Here is a 21,509-nt window from a genome sequence, read left to right as displayed (position 1 = left end):
TTTGGGGAGCTGAATTCCAGGTATTCATTTTAAGTTTTAAATGTTGAAAAGTAAGGTTTTCGTATTTTGTGCAAATACTTTCATAGTAGAATAACGAAATATTCTACCAGATAGCTAGCATTAAAAATCTATTATGTTTCCTAAATAGTAGTTCCATTTTAATCAATTTATATAAATTCCATTGTGCGGTTGTTGAAAAATGTAGTGATGATGTAGGCTTCTTGAGGTCTGTATTTTTGAGGTTTGTTCATTTCATATTCTTTAGCATAACAGGAAGATTTACTTATTTTGATTTTGGTAATTGATGTGAAATTATAGATATAAGTAGACTATTGTATTCAACTTTTCATGAGATTTGAGGCATAGAAAATTGAATGAGCCTTTTGTTTTAGTTGCCAGTTAATTCACCCTTTGTAGAAACTGCTTAATATATAAATTAAATAATTTTAATATTTCTTTTTCTTTTCTTTTGCTATCTTTTGTATCAGCATTAAAATGAGGGAAAGTTTTCTGCAAAGACAATATAACGTAACAGGTTTTATGTAAGGTATAAAACAAGCCTCTGGATAATTAAAGATGGAAATACTAGGAAAAATGATAAATGCCTTAAGATGCGGCTGTTATTTTAACTTTGTATCTGCAATACATAGCAAAATGGTAAAGGTAATTAAGAAACTTTCTAATGCAAATGCATTAAAGTAATCAATTGGATTACTTCACTTTGAATTTTATATTTTAGTTTTATTTATGTTTTGCTATGATTAATAAATGTATGTTTGAAATACTAGGAAAATCTAAGATTTGAATTATTGGAATTAGATAACCACCTAATATAGTAATCCTCTTTGGTTGTGAGGTCTTTTTTTTTTTTTTTTTTTTTTTTTTTTGAGACAGAGTCTCGCTGTGTCGCCCAGGCTGTTTGTGAGGTCTTTTAATAGAAACAAAATGTTAAAGGGAAGAGTGTTTTAAGCATAGGGAACATGATATGTGAAAGTCTTTAAGTAGCAAGGTCACAAAGAAGACCAACGCGGGTGTAGTATAGTAGATGAGAGGGAGTGTGGCAGGAGATGAGGTTCCAGAGGTAGGACTGAGATAGGGCAGTGGTTTTACAGAGAATGATAAGGAGTTTGAATCTGAGTCTCAGTATACAGGGAAGATATTTAAGAGATTTAAACATGGGAGTGACATGATTTACTTTATTTATTTTTATTTTTTTGAGATGGAGTCTTGTTCAGTCGCCCAGGCTGGAGTGCAGTGGCGCGATCTTGGCTCACTGCAAGCTCCGCCTCCCGGGTTCACGCCATTCTCCTGCCTCAGCCTCGTGAGTAGCTGGGACTACAGGCGCCCGCCACCACGCCCGGCTAAGTTTTTGTATTTTTAGTAGACATGGGGTTTCACCGTGTTAGCCAGGATGGTCTTGATATCCTGACCTTGTGATCCGCCCATCTCGGCCTCCCAAAGTGCTGGGATTACAGGTGTGAGCCACCGCGCCCGGCTGGATTTACTTTATGTATATAAAGATCATTCTGAGTGCTCTATGAGTAGCATGAGCGAGAATAGAAATGGAGAGAGCAATGGAAGAGGCCTTTTTTGAAGACTTTGCTAGTGATAGTGATAACCTGGACCACACTGATTACAGTGAAGATGGAGAGAAGTAAATTGAGAATATATTTGAAGATTGAAATGATATGATTTGTCAGAGGAATAGATTTAGAAGTTGTTGAAGAAGGGAAAAGAACCCAAGATGACTCCCAGGTTTCTAGTTGAAAGAACTAATTGGGTCATGATGTTATTAAATATGATCAAGAAGAGGAGAAGATGAACAGGTTGGAGGTATAAACTAAAACTTACATTTTGAACTTTTAAAATTTAAGATGCTTATAATTATCCAGCATTAAAAGAGAGAGATGGACTGGCCAGAGATATATGTTTGAGAGTGGTTAGTATGGCACATAAAGCTAGAAAAAATGCATAAAATAACCTAGAAAGAGAGTGTGTGATAAAGAGCAGACAGAAAGATTTGTTAAGCTCTGAAGAATCCTTGTACTTATCCTGGGTCCTGAGATAAAAAGACTATGGTTCCTACTCTCAAATAGTTCATGGTTAAGTGGAAAAAAGAGACAAGCTGATAAGTAATTAAAAACAATTGTGTGGGGACTTCTGGTTTTCTTTTTGATAGGTGAAAGAGCATGAAAGTTGTCACTGCTATTCTCACAACAAGAAAAATGCTGATCTGAAAACCAACAACTTTTCTTAAATCCATCAGAAAATTGAGGTCACAGGGCAAATAAAGCCCTGAGTAGTGTAGAGAGAGGGGCAAATACAAAGAATAAGTTTACTGGGTGAAGAAACCACAGATTCTGTTAGGAAAACTTAAACTATAATTGATGAACTGCTGGAAGCTGAATGTGGACTAACTTAAAAGTTAAAACTTCCTGGGGTCCTAGCCCACAATTGTGGGAAGCCCCCACAATTTTGAGGTTTTACTTCTAGGAGTACCATGAAGCTCTGAAAGTGAAGATCAGAGAAAAGTCCCCTCATGCCTCCAGCTGGGGGAAGGGAAAGTAACCATTCTGAAATAGTCCAGGGGAGGAGGAACCATTTTGACATACTCCTAGAACTTTCTGTTCCCCACCTTGCCTCAAGAGAAACAACTTTACCAGAGGTGAATCAACATGAGAAAAGGAAAATAACTCCAGTCTTTAGATTTTCCGCCTCACCTAAGGGGGACAAGAAGCTGAGAGTCACTTTCAGAGTCACAGCCCAAGAGCACAGGTTCACTAAAACTGAAACCTATTTGTAGGAGTAGGTTTCTCTTCCAAGTGGCAACTCAGAGATTTAGGCTGCTGCTGTCTTGTAAGCCATCTGGAACACATAGCTTCCGGGGTTGCTACACCAGTGGAAGAGAGATAACGGAAAACTCACACTTAATTATGTAAGACAGAAGTGTCATAGGTCACTTTTGCTCACAGATTATTGCCTAAAACTTCTCACAAGGCACTATCCTCTATATAATGAGTTCTGGTAATACCTACAGTTAGTTTACATTTGATTCTTATTTATTGCAATGAGATAGAAATTTTAGGATGTCAAAAGATAAAGATTTGCCAGAAGAATAGTTACTGTAGCAAGGATTGCTCTGTCAACAAAATTTTTCTGGAAAGGAATTTTGAGGAAAGAGACTGTTTGCAAATGGGGTAGACATAGTTTTCAATGATAGAGGAAAGTGCATTCCAGAAAGCAAAGGGATGATCCTAATTTTATAGCAAACGTTCCTACCCATATTCTTAATCCAGTTTCTTTATGAAAATGGAGGATTCAAACTTGCTTCGTTCTCATTGGTTAACACAGCTCAGTTCTGACTGGTTGTTACAGCTGGGTTCTGATTAGTTGATATAGCTGAGCCCTGATTGGTTCGTTTAGGTGAGCACAAAGTTCAGTAGAGGTGTGGGTTTTCTGGAAACTCAGAGTATGTGATGACTGCTACTTAGCAAATGGCAGCTTGGCTGTCTTTAAAATCTTTAAAATCTAGGCCCAGTTAGCCACTTGAGTTCCATCTTGAAGGATTAGCTCTTTCAGGTTCACATTTGCTCACAACTCCCATACAGTAGTTGCTTCTACCGTAACTGCTATAATGACTGAGATCAAGGTCTATTTTTTACAAGACTGAAGGTTAGCTTATAATGTAAAGAAAATTCAAATGTACAAGTGTCCTCAGGAAGGAAAATTGCTACTTATAGTGTTTTAAGTAACAGCTATTAGGTTGGTGCAAAAGTAAATTACTTTCAATGCCAAAACTGCAATTACCTTGCACCAACCTAATATTAAGTTTTGTCAGTGAGATAACAGGGAGATTTTTGCCTTCTCTTAGATGGTAATGAAAGACTAATGGAGATAAAGAATGTGATAACACTGACAATATGTGAATGTATACACATATTCTGAGAAGCCTTTAGTTGATCACTAGGGATGCCAAAGCACACTAATAAATAAGATTAAAAGTAAACAAAATTATTTTAGAAAGGAGGAGCAAAGATACTAGAAAAGTTATAATCTTCTGTCTTGGGTGGAAGCTGTATGCTTTGGTTTGTCATTTGCTTGATCCAGGAGTCATTAGCTGTTTTTTTTCCAAAGATCATCTGCTTCTGGACCCCCAGTGGAGAAGATTTTCAAGCCCAGGGAAAATGGTGTGTATCTTTTTAGTTGTGAAACATGAATTCAAGGGTCAACGTTTTGGGGCTTTTAACTGAAGTGCTAATTATTAGCATGACTTTTTACACTCTTTTCATTAAGTGTCCAGGACAGTTTTTCTCCCATGTCTCCTCCAGAGTGCTAAATCTGCAGATCTCAGGTCATGGAAAGTTGCTTAGAAGGATGTTTTGGAAAGACTGCTTTTACCTGTTGATGACAAGACTGAGTGCATCACGTGGTTTCTTTGCTTTGTCTACTCATCTTAGCTTGTAATGGCAGAATATAGGATCAAAGGTGAAATTTAAAAATATGTGGGGCAGTCCATTATTCATTCATAAGGAGAAAGCAGATGGGTCCCTAAAAATGTTTATCTTTTTGTTTTGAAGGCTAATGGTGATGGAAATTGAAGAGTCCTTGAGGATATTTAATTTTAATTTTAAAATTTCACTTGTGATTTCTACTTTTTCTGAAGATTAAGAATGATATAGACAAAATATTGTTTTTGTAAGCTATGTGCTTCTTACGGTGCTTGACTGGTCAAATAAGTTGATATGGAGGCAGTCACAGTGGTGCCTGTGGGGACAGAGAAGGGAATGAGTGAAGAGGAGCAAGACTCTGGCACTACCACGGGCTGCAGGCTGCCTAGTGTAGAGAAAATGCTGGCCATCAACCCTGGCAAGATGCCTATCAGCCTTCTGCAGAAGTATGGGACCACAATAGGGAAGGACACCTGTGTACGACCTTCTCAAAGCCGAGGGCCCACCAGCCTAATTTCACCTTCCGGGTCACACTGTTGGCGACACCAGCTGCACTGGTCAGGGCCCCAGCAAGAAGGCAGGCAGGCACAAGGCAGCTGAGGTGGCCTTCAAATACCTCAGATTGGGGAGCATGTTGCAGCTAGCCCCGGAGGACAGCAGTTCTTTTTCTCCCCTAGACTCTTCACTGCTTGGGAACGCTCTGTTTTTTACTGCTGCAGCAGCTGCTACCCCAGTTTCATCTGTTGTCCTAACCAGGAGCACCCCCATGGAAAAGCAGCCTCTGCTCCTCCCTTCAGCAGTCCGAGTGCATCCCTGTTGGTGCTCTTCCGGAACTGGTGGTGCAGAAAGGCTGGTGGTTGCTAGAGTACACAGTGACCCAGGAGTCCAGGCCAGATCACCATGAAGAGTTCACCATGACCTGATGAATGGAGTGTTTCATTGAGATTGGCAGTGGCACTTCCAAGTGTCACATTAACAAGGTGTAATGCGGTGACCAAAATGCTGCTTCGAGTGCACACGTTTTCTCTGGATGCCTGGGATGGCAATGAGGTGGAGCCTGATGATGACTACTTCTCCACTGATGTGGGCTCCCGCCCGGATGGTCTTCGGAACCAGAGCCCAGGCTGCACCTGGGATTTTCTACAAAATTCATTGGAGAGAAGATCCTGTCCTTCTGCAGTTGCTCACTGGGCTCCCTAGGTGCCCTGGGCCTTGCCTGCTGCTGTGTCCTCTGTGAGCTCTCTGATGAGCAGGCCTTCCACGTCAGTTACCTGGATGTTGAGGAGCTGAGCCTAAGTAGACTCTGCCAATGTCTGGTGGAACTGTCCGTCCAGCCGGTGATGATGAGTGGGAATGAAATCAGGGGGCTGTCTACTAGGGCCCGGAATAAATATGCTGCTTCGTAGATAAAACAAAAACAAAAACAAACAAACAAAGCTGATACGGAATTGTGAAATGGTAAAGGCAGTTCCTGGACATAGATGTGTTTCCAGGTCCAACATAGATAATCTTTAATCTGAATAATATAAAATTTACAGAATCTTTTTCATACCTTAGAATCATATTAAATGCTGTGTGGCTCAAGGCAGGGATAAGTAAAGAAACTTTTAAAATGACAAATGATAGGTTGCTCAGAAAAGGATATTTAGAAAAACTGATAAAAGCAGCAAAGTGCTTATTGCTAAGTAACATAAAACATACAATGGAGAGTGCACAGATTGAAAGTATAAAAAGTAGCACTGAGATCAAGAAGCAGAACATTAACAGCCCTCCAGGATTTCCTCATGCTCCCTTTCAGGGAGAACTGTTTCCCATCTCCAAAGGTAACTTTTATCCTTTAACCTAGCACCACTATTTTCTGTCCAGCACCATTATTTTGGCCTATTTTTATTTAGAGTTTACAGAAAGAATCATACAATGTATTCTATTGATTCTGTATTGTTTTGCTCAATATAATGTTCATGAGATTCAGCTATATAATTGCATGCAGTTGTATTTCATTCATTCTCAGTGCTGTGTGTCCTCCAGTATCTGAATATACTACATTTTATTGATCAGTTTTACTATTGATACGCATTTGGGTTTGTTTCTAATTTTTGCCTATTATGAATAGTGCTGCTGTATACATTCTGATGTCATTATTATTTTCCTATTAGTTTGGAGGAGAATTTTGGGGTTATTTGTGAAAGTAAAGTACTTCAGCTACTTCACAATACTTTAAAATATTAAAGCTAGTAACTCTCTAGTTACTAGCTTTAATTTCCCTAATTTCCCATTTAGTTGTTTGGTAATACTATAGATGCTGTTTTGTTTTGTTTTTGTTTTGTTTTTTTTGTTTTTTTTGCGAGACAGAGTCTTGCTCTGTCACCCAGGCTGGAGTGCAGTGGCGCAATATCAGCTCACTGCAACCTCTGCCTCCCTGGTACAATCAATTCTCCTGCCTCAGCCTCCCAAGTAGCTGGGACTACAGGCACATGCCCGCCACCCCTGGCTGATTTTTTTGTATTTTTAGTAGAGATGGGATTTCACTGTATTTCCCAGGCTGGTTTTGAACTTCTGAGCTCAGGCAATCTGCCTGCTTGGCCTCCCAAAGTGCTAGGATAACAGACGTGAGCCACCGCATGTAGCCTAGATGCTGTTTTTTGAGCATGCCTTACTATTTGATGTTTTGGTGCCTTTGCATCTGGCCTAGAAAGGGAGAAAAGGTGTGATATGATATGATTTGTTCTAAAATACAAATTTTGATATTTCACTTGTTATTTCTACTTTTTCTGAATATTGAGAAAGACACAGAGAATGATATTGAGAATGATGTAGACCTGGGGTGTCCAATCTTTTGGCTTCCCTGGGCCACATTGGAAGAAGAATTAATTGTCTTGGGCCACACATAAAATACAGGAACACTAATGATAGCTGATGAGCTAAAAAAAGTTTCCAAAAATCTTATAATGCTTTAAGAAAGTTTACAAATTTTTGTTGGACTGTATTCAAGGCTGTCCTGGGCCTCATGTGGCCTATGGGCTGCAGGTTAGACAAACTTCACATAGACAGAAGATGTTTTTGTATAAGCTATGTGCTTCTTATGGTAGTGATTTCTTCTAAAATACAAATCAGAGCATATCACTCTGCATCATATAGTAGTCGAAAGTTTACAGTTAATGACATCAATTGAGATTAAGTGCAACTAAGTTTACACAAATTGTAAAAAATGTAAATAATGTTATCAGAGTTTTTTCTTTTTATGTTTTGTGTGAAAAACACATGTTATTATACCTAGGCAACAGTGGATAAAAGTGTTTTTGCTCTCCAATTTCTTTTTCAAAGAAGTACTTTTTTTGCTCAGACAGAAAGCAGTTATAGGTGGAATATTTATAATGAACTCAAAATGATTCTTGTATTTATCACCATATTTTTATTTCGGAATTGAGTTGATACTTTTCTTCAAGAAGCAAATTTCAGAGAAGCAATGAAACACCTTTTCCCTTTGGATTTAGGAAGGGTTTATCTATCTATCTATCTATCTATCTATCTATCTATCTATCTATCTATCTACAGTCATACAAATATAGTCATTCTCTAGTGTCAATAACAAGCTACAAATGTAATTTTTACATATTTTTAATCTCAGTCTCTAATATCAAGATTATTTTATTTTGTGAACGGAGTAATAATGTCAGCTCTGAAGATTCTGTATCTAGCGACTACATAAATTTTTCAGGAGGAGTCCAGGCACGGTTGCTCATGCCTGTAATCCTAGCACTTTGGGAGGCCAAGGTGGGCGAATCACGAGGTCAGGAGTTTCAGACCAGCCTGCCCAACATGGTGAAACCCCGTCTCTACTAAAAACACAAAAAATTAGCTGGGCATAGTGGCGCATACTGTAATCCAGCTACTCAGGAGGCTGAGGCAGGAGAATTGCTTGAATCTGGGAGGCAGAGATTGCAGTGAGCTGAGATTGCGCCACTGCACTCCAGCCTGGGCGACAGAGCGTGAGATTCTGTCTCAAAAAAAAAATTTTTTTTATTTTTTATTTTTCTGGAGGGAAAGACTCTCTTAATTCCCTTTTCAATACAGTTTCAGTTATGGTGGCATCATGAAACAAAGACATTTGTATTAAAGATGTGTATTACAATAGAGAGAAATAAAAGGTATTCAATTAGGAAAAGGGGAAGTCAAATTGTCTCTGTTTGCAGGTGACATGATTGTATATTTAGAAAACCTCATTGTGTCAGCCCCAAATCTCCTTAAGCTGATAAGCAACTTCAGCAGAGTCTCAGGATATAAAATCAATGTGCAAAAATCACAAGCATTCTTATACACCAATAACAGACAAACAGAGAGCCAAATCATGAGTGAACTCCCATTCACAATTACTACCAAGAGAATAAAATACCTAGGAATCCAACTTAGAAGGGATGTGAAGGACCTCTTCAAGGAGAACTACAAACCACTGCTCAACGAAATAAAAGAGGACACAAACAAATGGAAGAACATTCCATGCTCATGGATAGGAAGAATCAATATTGTGAAAATGGCCATATGGCCCAAGGTAATTTATAGATTCAGTGGTATCCCCATCAAGCTACCACTGACTTTCTTCACAGAATTGGAGAAAAACTACTTTAAAGTTCATATGGAACCAAAAAAGAGCCCACATAGCCAAGACAGTCCTAAGCAAAAAGAACAAAGCTGGAGGTATCACACTACCTGACTTCAAACTATACTACAAGGCTACAGTAACCAAAACAGCATGGTACTGGTACCAAAACAGGTATGTAGACCAATGGAACTGAAGACAGGCCTCAGAAATAACACCATACATCTACAACCATCTGATGTTTGACAAAGCTGACAAAAGCAATGGGGAAAGGATTCCCTATTTAATCAATGGTGCTGGGAAAACTGGCTAGCCATATGTAGAAAGCTGAAACTGGATCCTTTCCTTACACAGTATAAAAAATTAATTCAAGATGGATTAAAGACTTAAATGTAAGACCTAATACCATAAAAACCCTAGAAGAAAACCTAGGCAGTACCATCCAGGACATAGGCATGAGCAAAGACTTCATGACTAAAACACTGAAAGCAATGACAACAAAAGCCAAAATAGACAAATGGGATCTCATTATACTAAAGAGCTTCTGCACAGCAAAAGAAAGTATCATCAGAGTGAACAGGCAACCTACAGAATGGGAGAAAACCTTTGCGATCTACCCATCTGAGAAAGGGCTAATATCCAGAATCTACAGAGAACTTAAACAGATTTACAAGAAAAAAAAAAAACAAACTCATCAAAAAGTGGATGAAGGATATGAACAGACACTTCTCAAAATAAGACGTTTATCTGGCCAACAAACATATGAAAAAAAGCTCATCATCACTGGTCATTAGGGAAATGCAAATCAAAACCACAATGAGATACCATCTCACGCCAGTTAGAATGGCGATCATTAAAAAGTCAGGAAACAACAGATGTTGGAGAGGATGTGGAGAAATAGGAACACTTTTACACTGTCGGTGGGAGTGTAAATTAGTTCAACCATTGTGGAAGACAGTGTGGCAATTTCTCAAGCATCTAGAACTAGAAGTGCCATTTGACCCAGCAATCCTATTACTGGGTATATGCTTAAAGGATTATAAATCATGCTATTATAAAGACACAGGCACATGTATGTTTATTGCAGCACTGTTTACAATAGCAAAGACTTGGAACCAACCCAAATGTCCATCAGTGACAGACGGTATTAAGAAAATGTGGCACATATACACCATGGAATACTATGCAGCCATAAAAATGGATGAGTTTATGTCCTTTGCAGGGACATGGATGGAGCTGGAAACCATCATTCTAAGCAAACTATCACAAGGACAGAAAACCAAATACTGCTTGTTCTCACTCATAGGTTAGAGTTGAACAGTGAGAACGCATGGACACAGGGCAGGGAACATCGCACACCGCGGCCTCTTGGAGGGTGGCAGCCTGGGAGAGGAATAGAATTAGGAGAAATACCTAATGTAAATGACAAGTCGATGGGTGCAGCAAACCAACGTGGCACGTGTATACCTATGGAACAAACCTGTACGTTTTGCATATGTACCCTAGAACTTAAAGTATAATAAAAAAATGTGTGTTAGAGATTCTTTCATAGTTGATAAGTGTGATTGGGTGTTTAATGCTCATTTGAGATGTTCCTCCCTCAAACCTTGGTATGATATTTTCACATTACCCATCTGGTGTTAAAAAAAGAAATGTGTGAAAGATAAAGGATTAATATTGATAAAGAGCTTCATGTGACTTCTGGCGTAAAGTCTCTTTTAGCCAGTAGTTCAGAAATGGTTTTGAGATATGCTGTGAGTCTAAAAAGAATGAATCAAATATCTGATATATTTGAGATAGGTTTGTAATGTTTCTCAGCATTGTCTTACTGATTTCTATAACTAGTGATGTTACAAACTTAATTGGATATTAGATAATATGGGGAATAATCCTTAGTATTCTACCCCACGCTGACTTTCCAGCTTCTTCTATTGTATTTTCCTCCCTGTTTTCCCCCCATGCATACCTTATTCCAAATGAGAATACTTTCAACTTCCTGAATTTTCCATTTGCTTTCATACTTTGCATATGAAAAAATGTAAGCCTGAAATTTATCCTTCATTTTATGCCTGTCACAATTTTGCATGTCTTTCATGGCCAAAACGCTTAAAAATTAAAAAGTATTTTTCTTCTATGAAGTTTTATCAACACCGTTCACAACTAATGCCTCTTTTCCTTGTGCTCCAGTAACATTTTTCTTATATATTAATACTTATCTAGTACATGTTTCAGTTGACTTGTTAAAATAAAAACCTTAGACAAATTAAATTTAACAGAGTTTAATTGAGGAAAGAATGATTCCTGAATCAGGAATCCCCTAAATCAGAATAGGTTCAGAGAGACTTTGGCACTGCCACGTGGTCAGAGAGGATTTCTGGACAGGAAAAGGAAATGATGTGTAGAAAATTAAAATGAGGTACAGGAATAGCTAGATGTGTTAAAGTTCAGCATTTGCTATAGTTGAACAGTTGGCCACCTGTGGCCAACTGTTGGCTGAAACTCAGTGATTGGTACAAGAATAAGTTGCAGTCTGTTTATACATCTAGTTAGATTATGGTTCACTATGTACAGAGAAACCTTTAGACCAAACTTATAATGAGGGCAGTTTTAGGCTAAGCTTAATTTAACAATTCCCTTCATTTGGTCAACCTGAGAGGTTGACGAAAACTTTATGCATTGACATCATTCTTTAATGATCATTCTTTAAGTACATGGTAAATGTATGTACTTGGTCTCAAATCTCACTAGAACATAACAGAACAGTGGGTTTTGTAAGTCCTTGTAAACAGGACTTTAACTTACTTTTTTGGTAAAAGATAGCCTAGAGGAGACTTCCTTATTATGCTGGAATGTCCTGTTTTCAAGAGAGAAAATAATTTCTGGTCTTTTTTTGGGGGGCTATCTGCGTCTTTAAAGTTTCAATTTGATTATGTCACATTTAGCATGAGTGACTCCATTTTGATTTGATCCGGTCTGGTCTGTTAAGGCCTAGTGTATGAGCTCAGTCCAAAACAATGACCTCCCATAATTTTGTTTAACTCACCCCTTTTGGTCAGGTTTTTACTTAGGTGAGAGTGTGACCAAAGCTTGGGTCATTAGCACTACTCTTAGTTACCATCATTTAGGGTTTCCAGTGACAGTATGTCATTCATAGGTTATGGTGTTCTCATAATCATGCATTTCTTTGAGTTTTTGTTGTTCTATTTGAAAAGAAACCATTTGACCTTCTATAGATGACTGTATGCAAACATTTAAAACTTTTGAGAAAATACAGTGCACCAGGGAGACTACTATTATGACTGTCAGGAGGATAATACTAAGAGTTTGGAGTATACCTTAGCCAGGATCCTCATGAACCAAACCAGCTAAAATCAAAGACCAAAGAATAAGCTAGATAAAGTATCTGTTTGTTTCAACCAAGCAACCTATTTGTTAATCCCCTACAACAGAATCTGTATAATACCTAATGTATGTATTATGTGCAACAAGAAGTGTCAGTAACTGCACAGATACTTCTCTGTTCAGCAGTAAGTTATAATTTTATATCTAGCATAACTTTAGCAAGATAACTTAAAGAAGCTTTTTGTGCAGCCATAGCCTTTGCAGTAGAATCTGCTGTAGAACCTGTTATAAGGAATACATTTTTAATAATTGCCTCATTTACTCCAAACTGTGTCAAAAGAGACCACCCATCTTCAATAGGGAAGGCCTTCTGGCAGTTTTCTCTTTAACTGATGATGTAGGTTAAGAGAGTGGACCACTGTTCTGTTTCTGACAGATTATGAAGCAACAAAGGTATCATTAAAATTTCTTGAACATGTTGTTTTTTATCTTTCATCTGTCAAAACATAGGTTGTCCATAAATAAGGTTGGCTGCAAAATCCCCCACAAATAAAAGCATACTTCATGAGTGCACACAAACCCCTTTTCCAGTTGTATTGTTCATAGAGGTATAAGCAAGGAAAATTTTAAGAAGTAAGAGTTTCATGATAGCAGAGAAGTCTTGATCTGTGATCTTGTGAAAGCTGTCTGCATCTGGAATGTCATCTGCTTCTAGGGATAAACTTCCATGGTTAGCTTTACCTTAAGGTCTCCAATGGGTGTATAGTTCCAAGAGTCTGTAGGGGCTCTTCTGAGTTGTGAGATTACAAGCTCAAGGTTCACAGTCCCACAGTTTTGTTGCAGTGTGGGTTGCAAGGGCAGTCTTTCCTTGATATTTCCAGAAGACCAGATCTCTGAGTTTTAGATCACCTGGGTTTTATTGTTTATGGTTTTCTTTGTTGGTAGACCACGACAAGCTTTCTTTAACCTGGTAAAAATACACTTTGGCATAATACGTTAAAGCCTGTTAGAGTTTAGTCATATTAGAGTTTAGGAGTGGAAGATACATGAGGTTCTATTATTAGGAGCATAGGCCTTCCAGTGACTATTTCATAGGGGATCAACTTATCTTTTCCTCTGGAACTTGATCTGATTGTTATCAATCTGCAATATCTTTGACCAAGGCAACCTAGTTGAATTAATTAGCTTTGTCTAATGTTATTATATTTGTAATATCTTATTTAACTATTTTACTTGTCCAGTGAAATAAGTACCTTTATCACTAGAGATTTTTCCAGGAATGTCCCATGAGGCAAATACATTTTCTGATAACCTTTTAGCTACTATTATAGGATTAGCCTTCTTGTATGAGAAAGCTTCTATATAACCAGAATATATGCACTGAAAACAACAATGGAATGAAATCTCTCTATGTTCAAATGGCCCATCAGGTAGCAGAAATATACCTGAAGTATATTTGTCACAAGTCATTTTGGTAATTTAGAAGAGTCACCACACCAGTATGTGAGTGTGTGCGTGTGTGCATGTATGTGCACGTGTGTGTATTCTATTTGGATCATTTTATCTCCTCCATGATGAGTCATGGAGTATTTATTTACTTATTTATTTAGAGATGGAGTCTTGCTCTGTCACCCAGGTTGGAGTGTGGTGGCACAGTCATAGCTCAGTGTAGCCTTGAACTCCCAGGCTCAAGCAATTCTCCCACCTAAGCCTCCTGAGAAGCTGAGATTACAGGTGGAAGCCACAATGCCCAGGTAGAGCTTTTAATAATGGAGGTTTAAGGACTTAAGAAGTACCAGGTGACTGTCCAGCCTCTCTCTGTGAGTCTACACTTAACATTGGATTTCCAAATCAAGTGTGTAGCATTGTTTTCTAGATGGATTATCATAGTTTATTAATCTGTGTTTTCATGCTGCCGATAAAGACATACCCAAGACTGGGTAATTTATAAAGGAAAGAGGTTTAATGGACTCATAGTTTGATGTGGCTGGGGAGGCCTCACAATCATGGTGGGAGGCAAAATTCACATCTTACATGGTAGCAGGCAAAGAGAGAATGAGAGCCATGCACAAGTGTTTCCCCTTATAAAACCATCAGATCTCGTGAGACTTATTCATTACCAAGAGAAGTGTATGGGGGAACCCCCCCCATGATTCAGTTGTCTTTCCCTGGGTTCCTCCCAAAACATGTGGGAATTGTGAGAGCTACAATTCAAGATGAGATTTGGGTGGGGACATAGCCATACCATATTATTTCATCCCTGGCCACTTTCAAATCTCATGTCCTCATATGTCAAAATCAATCATGCCTTCCCAACAGTCACTCAAAGTCTTAACTCATTTCACCATTAACTCAGAAGTCCGCAGTCCGAAATCTCATTTGAGACAAGGCAAGTCCCTTCCACCTATGAACCTGTAAAATCAAAAGTAAGTTATTACTTCCTAGATACAATGGGGGTATAGGCATTTGATAAATACAACCATTCCCAATGGGAGAAATTGGCCAAAACACGGGGGCTACAGGCCCCATGCAAGTCTGAAATCCAGTGGGACAGTAAAATCTTAAAGCTCCAAAATGATTTCCATTGACTCCATGTGGCTCACATCCAGGTCACACTGATGCAAGAGGTGGGTTTCCATAGTCTTGGACAACTCTGCTCTGTGGCTTTGCAGGGTACAGACCCCCTTCTGGCTGCTTTCGTGGGCTGGCATTGAGTGCCTGTGGCTTTTCCAGGTGCATGGTGCAAAGCTGTCAGTGGATCTACCATTCTGGAGTCTGGAGGATGGTGGCCCTCTTCTCACAGCTCCACTAGGCAGTGCCCCAGTGAGGACTCTGTGTGGGAGCTCCAACCCCACATTTTCCTTCTGCATTGCTATAGTAGAGGTTCTTTATGAAGGCCCTGCTCCTGCAGTAAACTTCTGCCTGGACATCTAGGCGTTTCCATACATTCTCTGAAATCTAGGCAGAGGTTCCCAAACCTCAATTTGTGACTTCTGTAAACCCTCAGGCTCAACACCAGGTGGAAGCTGTCAAGGCTTTGGGCTTGCACCCCCTGAAGCCATAGCCCAAGCTGTATCTTGGCCCTTTTTAACCATGGCTAGAGCAGCTGGGATGCAGGGCACAAAGTCCCTAGGCTGCATACAGCCTGGGCCCAGCCCACAAAACCATTTTTCCCTCCTAGACCTCTAGACCTGTGATGGGAGGGGCTGCTGCAAAAGTCTCTGACATGCTCTGGAGCTATTTTCCCCATTGTCTTGGCAATTAACATTTGGCCCCTTGTTACTTAAGCAGATTTCTGCATCTGGCTTGAATTTCTCCTTAGAAAATGGGTTTTTCTTTTCTGTTGCATCATCAGGCTGCAAATTTTCTGAACTTTTATGCTGTGTCCCTTTTAAAACTGAATATTTTTAACAGCACCCAAGTCACCTCTTGAATACTTTGCTGCTTAGAAATTTCTTCTGCCAGGTACCCTAAATCATCCCTCTCAAGTTCAAAGTTCCACAAACCTCTAGGGCAGGGACAAAATGTTGCCAGTCTCTTTGCTAAGAAATAAGAGTCAGCTTTGCTCCACTTCCCAACAAGTTACTTATCTCCATCTGAGACTACCTCACCCTGGATTTCATTGTCTATATCATTATCAGCATTTTGGTCAAAGCCATTCAACAAGTCTCCGGGAAGTTCCAAACTTTCCCACATTTTGCTGTCTTCTTCTGAGCCCTCCAGACTGTTCCAAACCTCTGGCTTGTTATCCAGTTCCAAAGTTGCTTCCACATTTTCAGGTACCTTTACAGTAGCACCCCACTCTAATGGTACCTGTTTGCTGCATTAGTCCATTTTCATGCTGTTGATATTGACATGCTTGATATTGGGTAATTTATAAAGGAAAGAGGTTTAATGGACTCATAGTTCCACATGGCTGGGGATGTCTCACAATCATGGTGGGAGGCAAAGGCACATCTTACATGGTGGCAGGCAAAGACAGAAAGAGAGCCAAGCAAAAGGGGTTTCCCCTTATAAAACTATCAGATCTTGTGAGTCTTATTCACTACCATGGGAATAGTAGGGGGGAAACCGCCCTCATGATTCAGTTATCTCCCACCGGGTCCCTCCCAAAACGTGGGAATTATGGGAGCTACAGTTTCAAGATAAGATTTGGGTGTGGACACAGCCAAAGCATATCACATTGGTAATTTGACTTGGATCATAGAGTTCATTCGAATAGCACTTCTTAATAATTTCAGTGCTGGCTGATTTATTATGAAAATCTGGCAAAGTATTTTCTTGGTATTCAATTAATTATTGTCCTCCTTGGGTTAGCAGTTTTATAAATCAGTTAGTCTTTTCATTGGAGTGCTAGGAATCCTTACTTAGTCCAAATGATATGATCCTAAAGTCATCAGAAACCTGTATTCAAAGGTGCTTCTTATGGTCCTTTCTACCCTTTCCATGAACTTCCTTGAAGACACAACATTTTAGGATTTTATTTGCTTGTAAAGAGTTGTTTTAAAATGTATCAGAATTAAGCACTTAACTGGGACAGGAATTAATATGATCATGGTCAAAGACACAAGTGAGAAGAAAATTTGGTTATTTCTGTGGCCTATAATAACTTAACATAGTAACTATAGTTATGACTGATTTCCTACCAAGATATAACAGGATTTTAGGAATCTCATACAATTTTGGAATGTATATTAATAACATATTCATAACATAACTCAAAGAGGGTAAAACATTTCTTATTTGACAGTGCTTCCCATAGACCTTTTTTTTTTTGTTAGACGGAGTCTTGCTTTGTCACCCAGGTTGGAGTGCAGTGGCATCATCTCCACTCACTGCAAGCTCCACTTCCCAGGTTCATGCCATTCTCCTGCCTCAGCCTCCCAAGTAGCTGGCACTACAGGTGCCCGCCACCATGCACAGCTAATTTTTTTATTTTTAGTAGAGATGGTGTTTCACCGCTTTGGCCAGGATGGTCTCGATCTCCTGACCTCGTGATCTGCCTGCCTCGGCCTCCCAAAGTGCTGGGATTACAGGCGTGAGCCACTGCACCCAGCTTCCATATGCTTTAATATACCAAATAAGCCTGTTCATCTTTCTCTTGAATGTTTCGGGGTCCCTCTGTAGCATTCCAAAGTAGTTTGAGGTCACAAAAAGACAACTTTTAATTTGAAGTTTGATTTGGGGAAGCATATCAAATATGTCAAAGATTTAAAACAATTAAAATAGGATCACTAGTCATTGTAAATAATATTTATTTAGCCAAAGGATAAATAAAAGGTTTTAAAAAGCAAAAATCTGTTTTCAGTTTTCCAAACAATCTGGAGACCTAATGAAGACAATATGGGACAGTATCTGTGTCTGCCTTTCTCTTCTATTGTTTTTTTTTTCCCACAGTTTACTCAAATGTTGAACAGAAATTTATCTACTATCTCTTATTAATATTATATGAAAATCTTGTTCAAAATAGAAAACCAAATGTTACTTATTAACAGATAATAATATTATCAATTGTATTAGGCCATTCTTGCATTGCTATAAATAAATACCATTGATTGGGTAATTTATAAATAAGAGAGTTTTAATTGGCTCACAGTTCTGCAGGCTTTAAAGTAAACATGGTGCTGGCATCTGCTTGGGCTTTTAGGGAGGCTCCAGGAAGCTTACAGTCACAGTTCAAGGTGAAGGGGGAGCAGGCCATTGCAGGAGCATGGCTAGAACAGGAAGAAGAGAGGGTGGTGGGGAGAAGTGCCACACATTTTTTAAAGATAACCAGAGTTAGTGAGAACTCACTCACTTTAGTGAAGATAGCACCAAGACATGAGGGATCCAGCCCCATGACCCAAACACTTTATACTAGGCCTCACCTCCAGCACTGGGGATTACACTTCTACATGAGATTTGGGTAAGGACAAATATCCAAACTATATCATTCCATCCCTTGTCCCTCCCAAATCTCATTTCCTTCTCACATGGCTAAATACAATCATGCCTTCACAACAGCCCCCCCAACATTGTAACTTGTTCTATTGTTTAAAGTCCAAAGTCCAAAGTTTCATCTGAGACAAGGCCAGTCTCTTTTACCTATGAGCCTGTAAAATCAAACAAGTTATCTACTCCCACAATACAAGTGGGGTATAGGAATTGGGTAAACATTTTATCCCAAAAGGTAGAAATTGGCCAAAAGAAAGGGGCTCCAGGCCTTATGTAAGTTTGAAACCAAGCAGGGCAGTCATTAATTCTTAAAGCTCCAAGAAATCTCCTTTGACTCCATGTCCTGCATGCAGGACACACTGCTACATGAGGTGGGCTCCTATGGCCTTGGGCAGCTCCACCCCTGTGGCTTTGCTGGGTACTGTCCCTGTAGCTACCCTCATAAGTTATTGAGTGCCTGCAGCTTTTCCACATGCAAGATTCAAGCTCCCACTGGATCTGCTGTTCTGGAATTTGGAGGATGGTGGTCCCTTTCTCACAACTCTACTAGGCAGTGCCCCAGTGGGGATTCTGTGTGGAAGCTCTAACCCCACATTTCTCCTCTGCACTCTCCTACTAGAGATTCTCCGTGAGGGCTCCACTCTTACGAGGCTTCTGCCTGGACACCTGTGCTTTTTCATACATACTCTCAAATCTAGGAGGAGGCTGCCAAGATTGCACTCTGTGCCTGCAATCTTATGTGGAAGCTGCCAAGGCTCATGGCTTGCATTCTTCAAAGTGTCAGCTCAAGCTGTGGAGCAGCCAGCGTGCCAGGTGCCATGTCTTGAGGTGCCGCAGGGTAGTGGTTTCTGTTCTCCTAGGCCTCAGTGCCGGTGATAGGAGGGCCTGCTGTGAAGGTTTCTGAACTCCATCAAGGTTTTTTCTCCATTGTCTTGAATATTAGCAGGTGGCTCTCATTTAGTAATATAAATATCTCTAGTAAATTGTTGCTTCACAATCAGCTTGAATTCCTCTTCCAAAGAAGCTTTTCCTTTGCCATATGGCCAGGCTGCAGATTTTCCAAACGTTTAGGTTCTGTTTCCTTTGAAATATAAGTGTTGACTTTAGATTATTCTTTGGTCCCACATGTGAGTATAGGTTGTTAGAAGCAGGGAGGCCACATCTTGAACTTTTTGCTGCTTAGAAATTTCTTCCTTCCGATACCCTAGGTCATCACTCTGAAGTTCAAACTTCCACAGGTCCCTAGGACATGAACAGAATGCAGCTAAACTCTGTGCTTAGGCATAACATGTGTGACATTTATTCCAGCTCCCAGTAAGGTTCTCATTTCCATCTGAGACCTTGCCAACCTTGATTTTAGTGTCCATACCACTGTCAGCATTTTGGTCACAACTGTTTAATCAGTCCCTAAGAAGTTCCAAACTTTCCCTCATCTTCCTGTCTTATTTTGAGCCCTCCAAACTCTTCCAACATCTGCCCATTACCCAGTTCCCAAGTTGCTTCCTCATTTTCAGGTATCTTTATAGCAATGCCCTATTCCTTGGTACTATCCATATAGAAGTTAATATTGCTAAAATCTTGTAAACAAATCCATCCAATCTCGGTCAGCTTTCGACCACACAAGATTTTCATAAACCTTTTATATCTCTTAGAAATATTTAAGTCTTTTTATGTTTAATTTTTTAAATATATCTATATCATTTTTACTCTTTTAATTTGAAGCAACCTTTAAGTAACTTCTAGATGGGCAGAATTGATTTTCTCAACAAACGCATATTTTTATCCCTCTACAACTTTTCTCACTAAAAACATATCTTACTTTTTTTATACACTCTGTATACAGAATTGTTTTTCCTATATCTAGTAGTTATAGTTACACACATTAACTATAATTTTAACTCTGAGTAACCCTAGTTTTTAGTGAAGACCTAGCGTAAGTAATTTTGAACTGTTTTATATCAGCATTTGCAGATGAAAATGATTTTATGATTTTGAGAATTATGTTTTCTCAAATTTTTGTTTATTAATTGATTTAAATGTTTAGCATTTTTATGTAACATAAAAATAAGATGCCAAAGCATATGACCTTGAATTTATGTTTAATAATTAATGTTTCAGTATTTTAATCTACTTACAAATGAATCATTTTTTGATTATTTGTTACTTAATTTAATATAACATGATTTGAAGATTTTAAGTTACTGAAAAGATTAAATGATTTTCCTGCCTCAGCCTCCTGAGTAGCGGGGATTACAGGCACCCGCCACCATGCCCGGATAATTTTTTGTATTTTTAGTAGAGATGGGGTTTCATTATCTTGGCCTGGCTGGTCTTGAACTCCTGACCTCAAGTGATCTGCCCGCTTTGGCCTCCCAAAGTGCTAGGATTACAGATATGAGCCACCAGACCTGGTCCTGAAAAGAATTTTGAAATGTGACCCTCTCTAAAGTCTTTCCTAGTAGTCCTGGGTCTTAGGTAGCCACATGGCATCCTGGATGGCTATGAAGGCCAGGGCCCATCTGGGTCCTGAATTTACATATTAGGCATAGAACTCAGAAGAGAAGACAGCTGTGAAGGTGATTCCTGTTCCATGCAACCCTTTGCAGAATGGCTAGGAGGCAAAAGTGGACCAGGGAGGAAGGGGCCATAATGGGCTTGACTCGGCCCTGCAGCTGGTGGTCTAAGTACTTGAGGACATATCTTCAGGTCCTACCTTGAATGCCTGTCCAGATCCCAGAACCTAGAGGCTTGAAACATAAACATAAGTTCACTGTCAAATTAAACAAGTATTAAAAATATTAAGGAAGCACCTGTTTTATGACCTTAAAACATGTAACAGAGATAGCATAAGCCTGTCTGACCAGTACACACAGGCAGAGATTACCGAATTATATTTAACTGACAATTTTGAAGCCAATTTTGAAGACAATTAAAGTTGTTTTACCAACAGTTTTACAACTACTTTTATTTACCAAGTATTAGCACATGCACATAACACATATAGACTTACAGACATACAGACACTCAGACAAAAGCATATCTTTTAGCTTTTATAAAGAATTCTGGTTTGTGGACTTTTAAATAGTTTTTCTTTTCCCTATTTACTCTATCAGTCTTCCAATTACCTGTTTTTTTTTTTTGTTTTTTTTTTTTTGTCCTAAGCAATTATTAGTTAAGCAACAATTTGT

General features: G+C 39.0%; 1 protein-coding gene, 1 non-coding gene and 1 pseudogene across 41 annotated transcripts in view; all 3 read left to right on the top strand.

Moving 5' to 3' along the window:
• Positions 1-21,509, top strand: part of RIMS2 (regulating synaptic membrane exocytosis 2) — a 752,308-nt gene that overhangs the window by 140,824 nt on the left and 589,975 nt on the right. The window lies entirely within an intron of this gene.
• On the top strand, positions 1,460-6,815 carry LOC126960888 (RISC-loading complex subunit TARBP2-like; annotated as a pseudogene).
• On the top strand, positions 10,586-10,685 carry LOC126961955 (small nucleolar RNA U13). Its single transcript, XR_007728531.1, has one exon. It is a non-coding gene; the product is annotated as a small nucleolar RNA U13 (small nucleolar RNA).

The sequence above is a fragment of the Macaca thibetana genome, chromosome 8, assembly GCF_024542745.1.
Source record: "Macaca thibetana thibetana isolate TM-01 chromosome 8, ASM2454274v1, whole genome shotgun sequence".
In the NCBI taxonomy this organism is placed as follows: Eukaryota; Metazoa; Chordata; class Mammalia; order Primates; family Cercopithecidae; genus Macaca; species Macaca thibetana.
Note: the sequence above shows the minus strand (reverse complement) of the source record. Positions and strands in the feature narration are given on the sequence as shown.